This window comes from Rhinolophus sinicus, chromosome 5, assembly GCF_057876585.1.
Source record: "Rhinolophus sinicus isolate RSI-liver-muscle chromosome 5, RSI-T2T, whole genome shotgun sequence".
NCBI lineage: Eukaryota > Metazoa > Chordata > Mammalia > Chiroptera > Rhinolophidae > Rhinolophus > Rhinolophus sinicus.
In genome coordinates, this window is record NC_142505.1 from 105,256,311 (window position 1) to 105,274,326 (window position 18,016).

Genomic DNA, 18,016 nt, shown 5'->3' on the forward strand with positions numbered 1-18,016 from the left:
CTTAGAAAACAGACTAAATTATAGGAGTAGGGCTGAAGCCCTACCTCCGTCATCACTGTTATTATTTTCCTTGTGGCAAGAAGCCCTAAAGACCCACTAAGTTCCTGATTGCACAAAACATTTACTAGAACGTCTGCTATTCAGTAATCCACCCCAGCCCTCAGCAATTAGAACTTGATAAAGCCCTGGAAGCGCCCCCCACCCACCAAGCCTTTCTTTCTTCCCTGGATGGCCTGGTTTTTCTGGAATGGCTTTGCAATCCCCCCTAGCGAGCACGGTGGGTGCCCCAACCTTTCCCTGAAGGGGAGGACCCAGTCAGCCAGTAACAATCTGGCTTGCCTTAGGACTGCATTAGCTTTGGATTTTGTGTTTACTGCACAAAGAGGGACTCTGTAATTATTCTTTCTGGTGACCTAGTCGCTCAATAGATGCCCATTAACTGGAGATTATACATGATTGGATTTTCCCTTTTGAAGCTCCTACCTAATAGCTAAATGGAAACTTAATGAGAAGGGCAAGTGGGGGAGTTGCACTGAGAAAGGAATAACAACTCAGTCCCTCTAAGATTCCTTCCCAAACCTAAAATTAGAAGAGTGGGGACAAAATTTAAACTGTAACATTTGTCCCATACTATTATTCAAAAGGACCCCAGAAATCTGTTTAAGTTATCAGTATTTACAAGGTCCTGTTTACTGCCTATAGGGGATAAGCTTCTCTCTCAGATTTTCCCTATTTTTCCTTTATGTTCTTCAAGGCACAAAATGTTAGGAGCCATACAGTATTTCCAAACAATGTGTTTGATGGCAGGAGAATCAGCACTGAGCACTACGCTCTGATGAGGGGGGCGGGGGGGGGGCGATGTAGTGGAGACACCAAAGGCTTTGAAACCAGAGAAAAGGCAAAAACCTGGTTTGGTCGCTCACTCAATGTGTGTGACCCTCAGCAAGCTGTGTCACCCAACAGACTTGTGGGAATTGACACTGCCCAGCACAGGGCTTGGTATGTAACAGGGATTCAAAAAGTCCTTTCACGCCCTGCTTTGAAGACGCTCCTTTCCCCCATGTGGTACCTTCTCACGCTTTCTAACCTCAGACTTGGACAGAATGGCTCCAGATGGTTGCCAATACGGAAAAGCCACTGGCTTCCTCTATAAAATCTTATAAGCCCCACAGCACCAAGGTCTGCAGTGGGAGAGGGGGCGGGACAGCTGGGCCCCACATCTGAAACCCAACCATAAGCCAGCAAGGGAGGCAGTGTGACCAAGTGTCCAAAACAGGGAGGTCTAGAATGGTGGCAGCAATAAATGATGCCGAATGAGAAGGGAATAGAGAATAGGGAAACAAGTAGTATTTCTGTCTTCATGTAATTTTCCTTTTACCGCCACCTTGAAGGACTTAGAGATTAATAAGCTGGCAGGTTTCGTTAAGGGAATGAATAAAGTGGGAACAGTGACTCAGTACAACATCTCCTGAGTCCGACTGGTAGTTACGAGACCATCCTTGCAATATCACAATGTCCTGGGTTCTAACGCATCCTTGTGATACTGCAAGGATGGTCGTAGAAGACAGGGGCAGGAAGAAAGAAACAATGGCTGGACACATGAAGAGTTGAGCACGTCACGGAAGACAGACGAGAAGCAAGTTCCAGCCCCCATGTCTCCAGGCACCCCAGGAAATGTACAAGGGTGTACGTACGTAGAGTGTTTTCAGCTAAAAACTTTTGAAATATAGGAGCCTGAATGCACAAGAGCTATTCTGACCTAAGCTGCCCTAATACTTTCCTTACTCAGGGAGAAAACAAAAGAAGTCGGAAGTCCCTGGAGACTACACAAGAAACCACTGTCTCTGCAGTAAGAAAATGTAACTCTTCCTCTCACTCGTTCCAAAACAGAAAGGGTGCTTAGATAGTTGAAAAAGAAACAACCCCTCTGATAAAAACAGCAACTATTTCCTTAAGGCTTGATGAAAGCTGATCAAGATACACAGTTTAATAAAACTGTATTTAATGAAGTCCTGTGGGGCTGGAAGGGCTCCTCGTGGTTATTTTTTCAGCTTATAAAGCCCTCAGAAGATGCCAGAGGGAAAATGCTGCTCTTCAGCTGCACCGATCAGAGAATCACTTCCACCTGTACTCCAGGTGACATGAGACGCTCAGAGAAAAAGGGTCCCATAGTGTCATTAAGCATGACAAATGCTGTGTGCTATGTTCTCTCCCCCCACCCCCACACACACACCACAATACATTGCATTAAGACAGTAAAGGCTCTGCAATGTCTCATAATTTAAAAATCATGTTAAGTTAGTTGAACCTAGCTTTCTCCAGTTTGTTGGATACGGACAGCCCCCTTTTATAATAGTATCTCTTAATAATACTTCAGCATATATTGGCCAACACTGAACTATGGCAATAGCATGGCATAATTCCTTCCCCCTCCCACTTCACTGGGCAAATACTTCTGGGAGACAAAGGAAACGCCCCCTTTTGGTAAATAAAATACATACCTTTTCTGTTGCCCATCATCTTTCCCAGACTGCTTTGTGGGGTTGTGGGAATAAAAGGGACGGCAAGAATTAAAAATTCCCTTATAGGAGCCACAATTTTAAAAATCACTTTGGCATTTCTTCCTTAGAAGTATAACAGATAAAAAGTCACAAGCTCAAGAGTGAGGTAAGAAAAAGCAGTAAGCCCTCCAAGGGAAAAGGAAGGTGGTTTCCTACATCCAAACTCTGAAACCATGAGGTAAGCCCGTCTGAGAGCTGAAATCCTCTTTAAGTCTCCAACACTTCTGGGAAAGCAAAGCTCTCTGAAATACCAACCTGGCTTATTCACTTCCTACCCTTCTCATCATCATCTCTTTCCTCCTACATCTACCAAGAAGCATCACATGTAAATAAAAATGTAGACCTTATTTTGATGCTGCTACCAATGATAGATACAATCTAGGAAGTAGCAGCTAGACTCTCGGGCAGATCAACCTACTACTGACATTGGGGCCTGATAATTCTTTGTTGTGTGGGGGCTGCCATGTGCAGCGTAGGAGGTTTAGCAGCGTCCCGGGCCCCTACCTACTAGTAGTACTCCCCTCCCCCACACTAATGATGACAACCAAAATTGTCCCCAGACTACCAAATGTTGCAGAGGGCAAAATTGTCCCCTTCCCTTAAGAACCACTGTTCTAAGGGTGTCAGCTCCTAAACTTGCCTCCTTGGAAAGATGCATTAAATCAAATACCTCCTGACACGTGGCCTTTTTTTCTCTTCAGCCTTCTTTATTGCACCCCAGTGACTGTATGCGATTTCTTCAAATACAGTCTGATCTCACCGTGGCCAAGTGATTCATGGAGTACACAGAAACCTAAATTCTGGAGTAAGTCCTGCTTGCCATTAAATTCATATTTGGGGAAACATCACTCAGGAGTTCTTTACTCGAGATCCATGGGTTTGGGGGTGCGGATGAGGGCTTTTAATATCATGAAGTCATGAATAGAGAAATCACTGTGTATACCTCCAGAGGGAAAACCCAGAGCTTTTGTTAGATTCTCGAAGGTGCCCCAAGTGCAGTAAGATAGCAAAGCACGCACTGACCAAACAGCAGACCAGAGTGGATGGAGCCTAGGCATACTTCAAGTTCCCCAGGTGATTTTTATGTAGATCTGTTTTTCAGTCACTGCTGTGGCAAAAGGAGGTGGTCCATGCAGTCGCACCGTCCTATGCAGGGAAACTGCACTGCCAGCCTTACGACACGCCATCCAGTACGCGGCACTTCGGAACTAGCAAACGCCATGGGAACTAACGCCTTGTTCCTGCTCTTATAAAGCCCTCAGAAGACACCAAAGGGAAAACGCTGCGCTCCAGCTGCACTGATCAGAGGATCATTTCTGAAGTGTATTCCAGGGGACACGAGATGCTCAGAGGAAAAAGGGTCACAGCGTCTAATTAAGTATGACAAATGCTGTGACAAACACTGTGTCCTGCATGAGTGCTCTCCTCACCCCCGTTTACAATACGTTTCATTAAGGCAGTAAAGGTTCTGCAACGTCTGATACTTTAAAAATCCCGTTAAGTTCCCTGAACGTAGCTTTCCCAAGTTTGTTGGATACTGACATCCTTCTTTCATAATAATATCTCTTAATACCTCAGCACATCTTGGCAAACACTGGACTAGGCCTGTAGCATGGCCTGATTCCTTCCTGCTCCCACTTCATCGGACAAATACTTGTGGGAGACAAAGGAAATGCCCACTTTGGGTAAATATGATCTATACCTTCCCGATTCTCCATCGTCCTTCCCAGACTGCCATGTGGGATTAGTCTGTATGTAGATACAACAGGCTCTAGGTAATGTACCTCTGCTAGCAGGTGCCACCAACTGACACTGACTGTATTTCACTTAGACAATTCCATACTTTATGGGTTATACAAGAGGGATCTACTTCCTAACTTTAAAAATGCTACAAATTCTGTACTGAGTTTCATCATGAGAAATGTATGTAAATGTAAGATTTTTATATAAAAAGCATCTTCACTCCTGAGAGGGAAGGAAAAAAAGAAACCTACAAAGGATCTAGAAAACAAGGGGCTATTCTGCCATTTTCTCTTGTGTTTTTAGATTTTTAGATTTAAGACATTATGTATGATAGATCCATAATGTAAAATGCTATTCACTAACTTTACTGAGTCTCTGTCTTTTAATCTTCAGAAAAAAATATAAAAGTAGATATTCCAAATTTACAGAAGAAACTGAGGATGAGAGAAGTAAAACTGGTTAAAAGTCACACAATTAGTAAATGAGACATGACACTCTGCTCTGGGCTGGTTTGACTCAGAACTCAATGTACTTTCCATACAAAAAAATACATCTCAGGTGTTTTCCAACTGCTGACTGTGGGCTACGAAATCAATTTAATAGGCTGTAACCAGCATTTTTTAATAAAATGAAATTGAATCTGGGAACTCCCCTGCCCACAATGATAAGCACAAGACAAATCACACAAAAAAGCTAAAAGGAATGCACAAAAACATAACAGGAAAATTCAAATGAAAAGGAAAGCAAGTCATTATTTAAGCAAGGAGCACAATAGTCAAGTCAAACTACTGAATAGCCTAAAAAGTTTTTGAAAAATCGCTACAAGACGATAATGTGTGCTTTTACATACTGAATAGAACACCATAAAATACATCAAGGAAACAATACTAAAAAAAATTTGAAACACCTTTCCATATTTGACAGATCAAGTAGACCAAACACACAAACCATTTGATTTCCCATGGACCATTTTAAAAAACCGATAGAAGAGCATCCTAGGATACAGAAGAAATCGCCAATACAGTTGGAAACCAGGAAGAGATTATTATATGTTTAAGATCAGGCCAAGCAGAAAAGTCTAAATCTAGTTTGTCAATTACAACTTGCCATAAATTCCAAAGGTTAAGTACACAGAATAATGACTGGCAGAGGCAAACCAAACACCTTTGTTTTGTTATTGTTAATTCCACCAAGCCTCCTAATCTAGCCTAAAATTCTTTTCCCTTAAATCTAAATCTTACCAACACATTGCTGGGAAAATGAGATCACTGGCATTCATTTGGAGAAAGAAGAGACAAACTTATCCAACACAGCAATCCCTAGCTCTCATACTAATCTTCCAACTCAGAAGGAAGAAAGCCACGAATGCATCCACGCACACACATGACTTTTTAAGACAATGAGTGGCCACCACTAAACACAACTTAATCAGAAACCTGCTCCCTCTACACGAATACTAAAACACAGGAACAAACCAGTTGTATTCTTTCTACACTGTAATAAAAATTAAAAGTAACAGATTTAAAATCTATTGGAAGTTTGATTGAACTTGCTGCTACATGGTTTTTATAACGTAGTAGTAAGTGGTCGTCTAAATTTATCTACCTGTAGTTCCACTCAAACTTCCAGTCCTGCCCAGCCCCAAAATGTAATGACATAAGCAATTTTCACCTCTACCAGAAAAAAAAGAAAAAGGAGAAAATTCAGTTAATGAAATTCCCACAGATAAAAGAAGGAAAGAAAGAAAAAGGGGGCGACAAAAACAAGAAGAAAAGCAAAACAATGGCTCAAACCAGCCATTCTTAGCTGAGGTTCTGCAAAACAATAAGCCCTAATGAGAGTGATTTCAGTAACTATTTTCTTACGGCCCATATGTAAATACTATCATTCTACTTATGTATGACAGAAGTGAACCATGTATGTATACCGTGTATGCCTCAGTGCCTTATGGCATACTGTTCTTATGGAGTCTAATTGAAAAGAGTTACTCCAAACTGAATTAAACATGCTCAAACAAGCATTCTATGTTATTTTTTAAATGCCTTGAATCAAATATTCAAAACTTAAGAACTGAAATGCACCAAAAGCAGAAAGAAATGAAACAAGACTTAGGAAAGAAATAAAAACAAGATTTTAACAAATGAAAGTTACAATGCTCAAGAATGAGAAATTCAAATGAAAACTGTAATGAGGCATTGATAAAATGTAGGAAAATAACCGAAGAGAATGAAAATGAGATCAAGAAAGAAGCAAAATGGAAAAGAGATAAAGTAGTTGACATGGGAGACAGAGAAGATCCTACCTACATATAATTGGTGTTTCTAAAGATGCGTGCATGGGAGCACAACCACAAAGAAACGAAACCAAAATAACATTTAAAACTGTAATCTAAGTGGTTACCAAGGGCTGAGTGAGAGGAATTAAGCAGTGACAGCTAATAGGGTTTCATTTTGGGGTGATGAAAATTTTCTAACCTGATTGTAGTGATGTTTGTACAACTCTGTGAATACACGGAAAATCAATGAATGGTATATTTCAAATGGGTAAATTGCATATGTAAATTATATCTCAATAAAGCTGTAATATTTTTTTACACTGTAATTCAAGAAAACATTCCAGAAATAAAAGAAAACCTGAACAGCATGGTAAAAGGGTCTCCAGGTACGAGCAAAAACTGGCCCACAGCATTGAACTCCAAGAGGTGTCCTGGGAAAATTATTAGACTTTATTAAAAAAAAAATTCTCACATTCTCTAGTCCCAAGTAATTTTTAAATTAAAAAAACTTACGAGAGAACGACTATTAGTAAGACTGGCATGAGATGACTTAAAATCAATGTACCAAGCAAGGTATCAGTGGAGCAGCATTTTCCAAAAACTGTAGCAGAAAAACCATAAAACAACAATTTTATATCCAAAGGCAATAGAAAATAATTTTAAATAAGTGACAGGTCAGGGCATTTTGTATCCATGAGCCTTTCTTGAGTAACCAAGAGATGACTTGGAAAACTCTAGCACAAAGATTAATGGTAAATGTTAAAGACAATTAATTACAGGCCTAAGAATAAAGCAAAGATGAAGATGAGGGTAAAAGACTATGTCATACATTGACAAAGTAGAAATAATGCAACTCAAAAATTGGAAGGAGAAGGGAACAGGAAGAGGAAAGAAATAAACTGATTATTCTATAAGCAACATGTGGGAGTTAAAGAATACCATTAAAGATTGATAAACTTGTTAATGAAACATTAACTAAACCAAGATTTCGAGGCAGTTTAAAAATTATAAGTAAAAGGTAATCAATAGAAGAAAAATACAAGCCTTCATAATTATAACACATTTTTTGCGGGAAACGAATAAACTCGTCATATCGCCTATAGTTGGAACCGGCAAAAATTTTGCAAAGTAAATAAATAGAGACCTCTTTTTAAACTAAAACACTGAAAGTTTCATAGAAAAATATCAAATAGATCGAAAGATATGACTATTTTACGGAAAGTCTAATTTTGGCGAGAAAATGTCAAAAAAGCCCCGCGTTACGACGTGATTTGGCGGGAAAATGCCCGCTTACAAAGTGTTTAAAAGACATTTCAAAAATAAAAGCAAAGAAAACACACCATGAAAAGAAACTAAAAAGGTATGCAAAGAATTAACAGATTAAAAATATACTAACACACACTACTCTTAATAAGATAGATCAAGGGGACAAAAACATAAAGTTCAGAAGAATAAATATAATCAAGAAGGCAGATCTTAGAGATTTCAAATTTTACACCATTAACAGGGACGAATTAAACCTGCTTTTCAAGTACATGTGAAAATTTTATAAAAACTGGTCATATATTAAGTCACAAAGAAATAGTAAATTCCATAAAGGAGAAAAATGAAATAATAATAGTCTCTGATTAAAAAATAATAAAACTAGAAATAATTCCTATAAAATAGAATTAAAAGTTTTCTTTCAAACTCAATGCTATGGAACCATGTAGGAAGCTTGGTCTGTATCTTTTGAAAATCTGGCAGAATTCCCCTGTGAAAGTGTTGGTTTGATGTATTTTGTGGATTAGTTCTTCAATAAGTTTCTTTCGTCTTTTCTTCATAACTTATTCTTCAGTAAGACAACTCAACATCATAAAGATGACAGTTCACCCTAATTTATAACTTTAACACATGCCCAATAATCACACTAAAAGCTCCTTATGGAAACAGACAAGTTGATACTCAAGTTCATATGGAAAAACAAACTTGTAAGAATACTCAGGAAAAAACATGGAATAAAAAAGGCTACAGGGAAATGGGGGGCATTTAAACCCTACAAGGCATTAAAATAACACTGTAGACAATCTAATTAAAAATGAGATACTTTTATGGCATATGAACACACAATTATTTCAGTGTAGGAGTCAGCGAGCTTTTTGTGTAAAGAGTCAGAGGGTAAATATAAATATATTAAGCTTTGGAAGCCTCACAGTTTCTGTCACAACTACTCAACCTTTGTGTTGTAGCACAAAAGCAGCCACAGACAATACGTAAATGAATGAGTGTGGCTATCCTACAATACAACGTTATTTACAAACATAGGGCTGGATTTGGCCAGCAGGCCACAGTTTGCCAGACCTGGGTCTAGTGGAATAGAACATCCAGAAATAGACCCAACTACATACGGAAATTTAGTACATGATAAAAGTGGCATCTCAAATCCCTGGGGAACTTTTTAATACGAAATGCTGGGACAAATGGTTAGCCATTTGGAAAAAGATATTATAAAACTAGATCCATGCTGAACAGAGTATATATGACTAGACTCCAGATCAGAAATTTAAAGAGTGAAACCTTAAGTACTGGAAAAAGACATGTGTGAATTTCTTTAAAACCTGGGTGAAGGGAAAGGTTATTTAACTATGAGTCAAAATTCAAATGTAATAAAAGAGAAAAATTTAGCTAGATAAAAATTTCAAACTTTTACATAGCAATATTTTTAAAATACCATAAATAAAGTCAGAAGGTAAGTGAAAAACTGGGAAAAAAATAATTGCAACATATGTCACAGCTAAAAGGACTTACTTATATGCCTAAAATTTTCTTTTTAAATTCAGGGGGGTAAAAATTACCAAAATCCCAATAGGAAAATGAGAAAAAGACATAAACAGACCTTTTAATAGATATAAAAATGACGCTTAAATAAAAGATTTTCAGACTTATAATTAAAGAGATGCAAATTAAAGCTACACATTTCTCACCTAACATGGGTAAATATTCAGAAGTATGACAACACATCCTGTCAATGAAACAATGATGAAAGAGGCACTCTCGGAGGAGAATTTGGCAATATCTAACTAAACTACGTAAGCAGTTTTAGGTTTTGATCTGGCGTTACCTCTGATCCTGCATTTACCTTTTGATCCAGCAACCCCACTTCTAGGAATTTTCCCTCAAGATACACTATAATTAAATAATAATATGAAAATACATATACACAAGGTTATTCACTAGAGCACTGTTTGTAATTAAAAAACAAAAAAAGTAACTGGAAACCTACATGCTCCTACATAAGATCCTGGCTTAATAAACTAAGGCAATGGAGTACTACGTAGCCTGAATCAGGAATAAGGAAGGCGTCCATGGACGGTTAAAGAGTAATTTTCAGGATACATTTTTAGGTGGAAAAAAAAAGCAACATGCAAAAGAGTGTATGTAAAGGGAACTATAAACATGAAAAGGGTCACCTTACAGAAGGCTAGAATGGCAACACCATTGTGAACGGTGAGAATCACCACGGTGATTTTTAAGGCATAGAAAAGGAGGTAGGAGAGAAAGACAAAAGTATACAGACATTACCAAACGCGTTGGCTGAGGGACTTCGAGAGGCAATGACATCCCAATAGCACACTCTGCACACCTACCACCCAGATCGAAGTACCACTCTCCACCACCAGAATCAAGGCCCCTGGGACATGTGACTGATTCCAAGGCTGCCTATGCAGGAACACAAGATGAGCCTGGAACATTTTTGTAGCAGCAGAAAGTAAGGAAGTGCTTAAAGAATTATGAGGACAGATCAAAAAGTACAGGAGCCAGTTTGAAAGGGCACCCCCCACTCGCTGGACATACTTTGACCATCAAAACAAATGATAATAACAGATTATATCCCACTGAATAAAATAGGGAACCACAAGTTTATACTGAAATAAATGAATAAAATGAAATTCTAATGAAAAGAGATCGTTTATACTGTTTCAACGTACCTCTCTCCATGAAAACTTAATTACAAAGAGAAAAAACATAACTTTACAGTAAAGAAAGCTCCTAGACACCACCTAATTCAAGGAATCAAAGTGCTCACCACTGGTGATGAGACGAGAACACAGCATTACTTTAGTGATAATCCTATCGAAGATATATAACCTAAACCGAATCATAAGGAAACAACAGACAAACCCAAATTGACAGACACCCCACAAAATAACTACCCTGTAGTCTTCAAAAGTGTCTAGGTCACGAAAGTCCAGCAAAGACAAAGAAACTGTTATGGATTGAAAGAAACTAAAGAAATATGACAAGTAAAGGCAATGCATCATTCCGAACTGGACACCTTTGCTATAAGGGACATCACTGGGACAGAAATTGAGGACTGGATGGCAGTAAGGTATCAATGTTAATTTACTGATTTGATTCTCATATTATGAGTATGTAAAACACCCTCCTTTGTAGGAAATGCGCACTAAAACATTTAGAGCATGAAGAACTATTCAACCAGCTTTCAATTCAAATAGTTTGGGAAACTATTGTATTGTACTTACAACTAAGCTTGAGACTGTCTCAAAACAAGTAAAAAGCAATCGTTCAATGGCTGCTACACATTAACACTTCAAACTGTGGGATTATCCCAAGGAGAAAAATGTGCTGAAATCTTTTGCGCCTTTTTTCACCACCAGAGTCAGAGATCTTAGTAAACACCTCAAACCAGTACTGACTGAGGACTCTACAGGTTCATGTGTCTTCCCCAAACCATTCACTACTAGTTGACAATTAGGGGTTCATCCATCACCCTTTACTGTGAACTCTGCCAGATCCTCCGGGCAATGTTTCTTTTGGCAGTCTTTCCTTTGTAATTAATTAGGTGATAGTTTCTTCCAGCTACCATTACTCTAACCCTTAATTTTTCACTTCCTGTTGTCTTAAAGATGAAGTATTTAACATTTGCCTTTTACTCCAAATTAAATAACTAGGGAGCATCCTTTAACGGAAGAGATTTTACAAGGACTCCAATAAGTGACTCCTGGTTTTCTAAAGGGAGGATGGGGCAGAAAGAAGGTTCCTTACAGCACCGTAGTCTTTACAAGCAATCTACCTGCGAAGGTTGGCAGCTGGTTCTTGGTATTACCAGGCCACAGCAGAGTACATGGCACATCGGGAGTCAGTAAATATGTACACAGTATATGAGTGAGTCAATGATTCCTTTGGTATTTTCTGAATAACCTCGTTCTAACTGAATGATCTCAATTCTGAACTCTAGTCACAGCACCCAGGCAATCCAATAGGAAGGCACTGGCTGGCATAGTTGTTACGTGTTCAAAATGTCTCTGGAGTTCTTTTTCTTGGCCAAGCGTATCCAGTAGTGTGAGATCTTTTAGTAGGCCATGCCTTAGCTGACTCAACATGTACTCCAATTGCTCAGACAGGAGAGCTGCCATTTGTAAAGAGGCTTGTGAATTTAGAATATGCTACGGAATCACATAGAAACAGCCTGTTAAACTTTTTCAAAATAATAACTAGTTCAATCCTACTGAGGGTACAATGAGACGCAAACCCTCTTGAAAACAAACAATTCAACAAGATACATATAGTTTGTCTCCTAGAAATATATCCTAAGTAATTCAAAATGAAGGCAAAGATTTATACACAAAGATGTGATTAGTTTTTTAATAATTCAAAATGAAGATGCTAAGCACTGAGAAAAATGAATAATGGAGGTGCATGAAATACATTACATAGTGCTTTCAAATTACGTTATGAGAAATGTTCAGCAACAGAGAAACATTAACTCCTCCTGAATAAATGCACAAAGCTCATAAAGTAAAATAAAGCATACAAAATTACAGCTGACCCTTGAATAATGCAGGTGTTAGGGGTGCTGACCAGTTCAAAGCCCATGTATAACTTTTGACTCCTCACAAAAACTCAGTTGTCTCTCAGTATCCGCGGGGCAATTGGTTCCAGGACCAAAATCTGAAGATGTGCGATACCTATACAGAAAATGGTGGAGAGCAATGCACACAGTTGACGCTCCACACACACAGACTCCAAACCATGGATCAAAAACAGTATTTACTGAAAAAATCTCATGTATAAGCGGACCTGTGCAGGTCAAGTCCATGTTGTTCAAGGGTCAACTCTGTGTGTGTACGTGTGTTTGTGTGCGTGCATGTGTATGTGTGCTCAACTACGTAAAATATGCATAGATTAAAAACCAAATGTATGCCAAAATATTAAGTGGCACTCCCTAAATTGAAGATTATTTCTCATTGTTCTTTCCACTTTATCCCAACATTCTACAGTATGCATGCACTGTATAATCAGAAAAGAGAATGTTTTTAAGCAAAATAAAAATACAAGCTGGTCTTCAAAGCAAAATTAATTTTTACTCAAGGTACTCTTTCAACTCACATGAATACTTGGATTCAAAGAACTCAGAATAAGTAGTTCTGGCTGTGACAGCAAATACCACTGCACCATATACTCCTAACAAAGCTTGGAAACAGCCATTCCTCCACATTCCAGTTTATTTATTATGTTTACTCAGGAACTATTCTAGAAAGCGGGTGTATTTACCATGCAGTGAACAACATGACCCTCTTTCTCATGGAACTTGGATTCTGCCAAGGGAGAAAGACAACAGACAGGAAGAAAAAAACAAAAATGGAATATAATTTCAGGCAGAGCTAAATGCTATGAAGAAAAAATAAAGCAGAGTAAAAAAACAGAGCAAAAAGCAGGAAGCTAGTCTAGATTGGGGGTGGGGGGTCAGAGACAGTCTCTAAAGAAGAGATCTGACTGTAAGCTACTGATATAAAAACATAAATAGCATTCCTGTTGCGTAATTGCCCTAAGATTTAAAAAACTCTGTTTACAACTTAAAATAGAGATAATCATCTCTATGAGAATAGTTTCTACTTTAAGAGGAGGTAAGATATATTGGAATAGAGAGACTAGATTTAAATCCAAGCTTTGCCACTCAGTACATGTGTTCCCTTAGGCAAGTCACAAGCTCTCTCTCTATCTCTCTACTAATCTGAATTTTCTCATGTATAAAACAGACATAATAGCAACTAGGTTATAAAGCTGTTCATAGAATTAAGAACGATAAGGTATGGAAAAGAACTTAGGAATTGTACCTGGCATAAGCGTTCATTAACTGAGTTCTCTACATACGTATGATTCTTCCACAAAATGAGTGCCATATGCTGAAGGAGAATCATTGCAGGTATTTCGTTACCACAAGTAGACACATACCATATTTTTATCATCAGACCATACCAGAGACTCCAAAGTCCAAATCATTTCTATCTAAATGCTTGTTAGATATTGGTGATATAAATGATACTGGCTTGCCAAGATTGATAGCATTTTTTACTAATGTTCCACTCACCTTTAAACTCTACTTGGTCATGAACTGTCTCTTTTTCCATTTTGTATCCCTAACTCCAAAGTTTGGTTTCTTCTCAGTCGACAGTTCTGATGATTAATTTTATATGTCAACTTGGCCGTGCTAATGGTAGTCAGTTTGGTTAAACACTAGTCTAGATGTTGCTGTGAGGGTATTTTGTAGGTGTGATCACATTATAATCAGTAGACTCTGAGTAAAGCATATTAACTTCTATAACGTAAGTGGGCCTCACCCAATAAGCTGAAAGTCTTGAGAGCAAAGATTCCGCCTCAAGACTACAACAGAGAAATCCTACCTGAGCTTCTAGCCTATTGACTTGCCCCAAATTTCAAACCAGCCAGTCCCCAGAATCACGTGAGCCAATGCTCTAAAATATCTATCTACTATTGGCTCTGCTTCTCCGGAGGACTCTGACTAATAACACTGATCAACCATAGAATTGGCCTCCTTGCTTCCTTTCTTCAGTCTATTACCATGTTTCCCCGAAAATGAGACCTAGTCGGACAACCAGCTTTAATGTGTCTTTTGGAGCAAAAATTGATGTAAGACCCAGTCTTATTTTACTATAATATAAGACCAGGTATATTATAATATAACATAACATAACATAAATATAATACAATACAATATATAATAAATGTATTATAATATAATACCAGGCTTTATATTAATTTTTGCTCCAAAAGACACATTAGAGCTGATTGTCCGGCTAGGTCTTATTTTCAGGGAAACATGGTATCTACATAGCAGCCACAGATCTTGTTAACATGTTAGTCGGGTAAATTGCTCCTCTGGTCAGAATTCCCTTAACGACTTTGCATCTCACGCAGAATTGAAGCCCCAAACTTGGGAGTGCCCTATTCCTCCTCTGTCACCACAGCACTTATTATTACCTAACATATTAGGTGTTTTACTCATTTTATTCTTTGTTCTTGCCTATGTTTTCCAGTTTTCCACACCGGGCATTTATTTCTATTATAATCATATATTGCTGAGGATAAATAATGTAAATTAGAATAACCTTTTCGATTGATGTTTGGTCAAAGTTTAAAAACCTTAAGAAAGTTCATATCTTTTGATTCAGAACTTTTCCAATGAATAATACAACCTAAGGAATTAATCGTAAGTATACACTAAAATTTAATGATGTTAATGCCCATCCATAAGAAACTAACTAAATTATTGTATACTCAGACAATAAAGTCTACAGTTATTAAAAATGTAGACCTAAGTTTACCAATATGAACCATACTGGTAAAAATTGGGTTGTAATTCCACATATAGAGTATGAGCCTATATAGAAACAAACAAAAATATATACAAATGTTTATACAGAAATAAAATATCAAGAAGTAAAAATAAAGAATGGATACTAAAATAAACTGAAATTATGGCTGAATGGTTAATTTCTTCTCTATACTTCCTTACTACCTAAAATTTTTATAAGGAAAAAGTGTTACACTCATAAACAAAACTATAAATCAATAGACATGTATAAAAAAACAGCATTTTCTCAAGCAACATAACAAACATTGGTACCCTGTTTCTGCGAAAATAAGACCTAGCCAGACAATCAGCTCTAATGCATCTTTTGGAGCAAAAATTAATATAAGACCCGATCTTATTTTACTATCATATAAGACAGGGTCTTATATGATGTAAGATCAGGTCTTATATTAATTTGAGGTGTGTTACACTTGTTGAAAATTTATTGGATTGGTGCAAGCGGTTTAAAAGGTTAAAAATAATTGCAAAAATCACAATTACTTTTGCACCAACCTATCAAAAAGACATCTTCTAATGTGGTCTGAATCTCATTTATCCGCTTTTCTCTATTTTCGAATTACGCTGTTAAACCTTATCCGTCATATGTACTGTTTTGGAAACCATAAATAAGAACTGGTAGTAAAACCAGTTTTTACTTTTAATTTTCCCAAAGCAGAGCTGCTCTGCCTTAGGAAACACATGTGATTTCCTGAGTGCTGGTACTATACGTCAGGCATTGTGCTAGAATCAGAACTCAACAAAATATGAATTTACTTGATCACCAACTCACCCTGATTGCAGAAAATTTGACATGGAAATGATTTAATTTTTTTTTTCCAATTTATAATAAAAACAGAGAAAAATCACTTTTAGAAAAACGTTCAAACGAATCTTCTTGTTTGACACTGTACTTTCAAAGCCTGTCATCATTAACGAGACACTTTGAAACTAGCCTCGCATTGCATTTAAAAGACAGCATGGGGATCACAAGTACAGAGGCTGATGACTGATGATGACACTGGGGAAACCAAGAGTAGCTACAGCTGGAAAGAGACTCCTGGGAGAGAGCATCACTGGATGCAAGGAAGTGAAACAGGAGCACAGGATTTCAAATCAATGGGAAAAACTACATCAGCGAATCGTATACAGAAAAGAGACCGGCCGTTTAGAAAGAAGTGGGTCTCTAACTCAGAGCACATACCAATATAAATTACAGAAAAACGGAAGGAATTAAATGCAAAACGTAGAGCTGTAAACCACTAGAGGAATGGTAAAGGAAAGGAATAAGTATGACAACATAAAAAGTAAACATTTCTGTCAAAACTTTCTTCAAGGCAAAACACATTAGAAACAAAATGGAAAAGCAAATGTCAAACGGGGGAAAACATTTACAATAAGATATTATATTTAATATATAAAGAATCCCTACAAATCAGATTTAAAAAAATAAAGCCATCAATAGACAAATGAAGAAAAGGTATGAAGAGATAACTCATAAAACAAGAACTAGAAATGGCCAATAAATAAATATGTATATTGCATCTCACTAGCAAGCAAATGTTGTAATGTACATTACAACATTATTTTTACATTTTCATCCATCAAAATGGCAAAGAAACACAAGAGTGAAATATCCAATGCCATCTAGGGCATATGGAAAGGGACTCTGATCCACTGCTTTTAGGAGTATAATTTGACCCAGCCTCTCAGAAGTGCTGTTTAGCAACCTAAAGTATTTTAATATGCACAGTCTTTTACCTAAGGAAATAAGCACAGAAGTATACAAAGACTTAGGTCCAATAATGTTCTATTCAACATACTAACTTAAAATGTTTCAAAACTTGAAAGCCTTCTCTATACAGAAGGGCTTCTTAAATATCAGTAATATATCTATTAAATGGAATATTATGCAGTGATTTAAAATGATAGAAAGTCTCAATTCATCATATTAATATTTGTCACTTTTTATTATTGGTTCAGTTTCAAACAAGTGTAGGCTATTTTAAATATTTTAAAAGTAAAATTTAAACATTTTTAAATAAACAATATCCAGAGCTTATAGAAATGACTGGACTATAAACTGGTTTACCCTCCAAAAAAACAATTTAACTATACCTATCAAAATAAAGCATTGCCCACTTTGTGATATATCACTGAGGTACACACTTAAGATTTCTGCATTTTTCTATACATGTTGTAATTCAAAAAATTTTAAAAAAACACTGTACTCCTCTCCCTCACCCCCACCACCTCTACCATCTACCGATAATAAAAGTACCATTGGTGAAAGAGTTAGACTTTATAAATCTGGGGACATGTCTGCAATATAATGTTAGGTAAATAAAGAAGGTAAAGCTGCAGTGCGGTTTTCTAGGGTGAGCCCATTTTCCCTATTAAAAAAAGGGGATCCCTATAATTGTAGAGTTACATATCCTATGAACAAAGAAAACAAATGTGCAACAGTAGACAACTGTTAACACCTATTGGGGGAGATGAGAGATGATTAAACTTGCCTGTATACAGGTAACAATGAATAATACAACAATGATATTCTTTGACCAAGCATTGTACTTCTAAGAATTTATTCTAAGAATTTAATCATGCAAGCCTAAAGATACATTCAATGAAATTAGTAAAGTGTTATGATTAAAAAAAAAAAAAAAAAGCCATAGCCTTAAGTTCCTTCAATAGGAAACTGGCTGTATTTTAAACAAACGATAAAGCCATGTGACAGCATACTATTGTAGCTATAAAACAGTAGGGTTATATATGCTGATATGG

The 18,016-nt window shown here is 37.2% G+C and overlaps 1 protein-coding gene across 6 annotated transcripts in view; it reads right to left on the reverse strand.

Annotated features, from left to right (window-relative positions):
- Positions 1-18,016, reverse strand: part of FBXW11 (F-box and WD repeat domain containing 11) — a 101,428-nt gene that overhangs the window by 40,666 nt on the left and 42,746 nt on the right. The window lies entirely within an intron of this gene.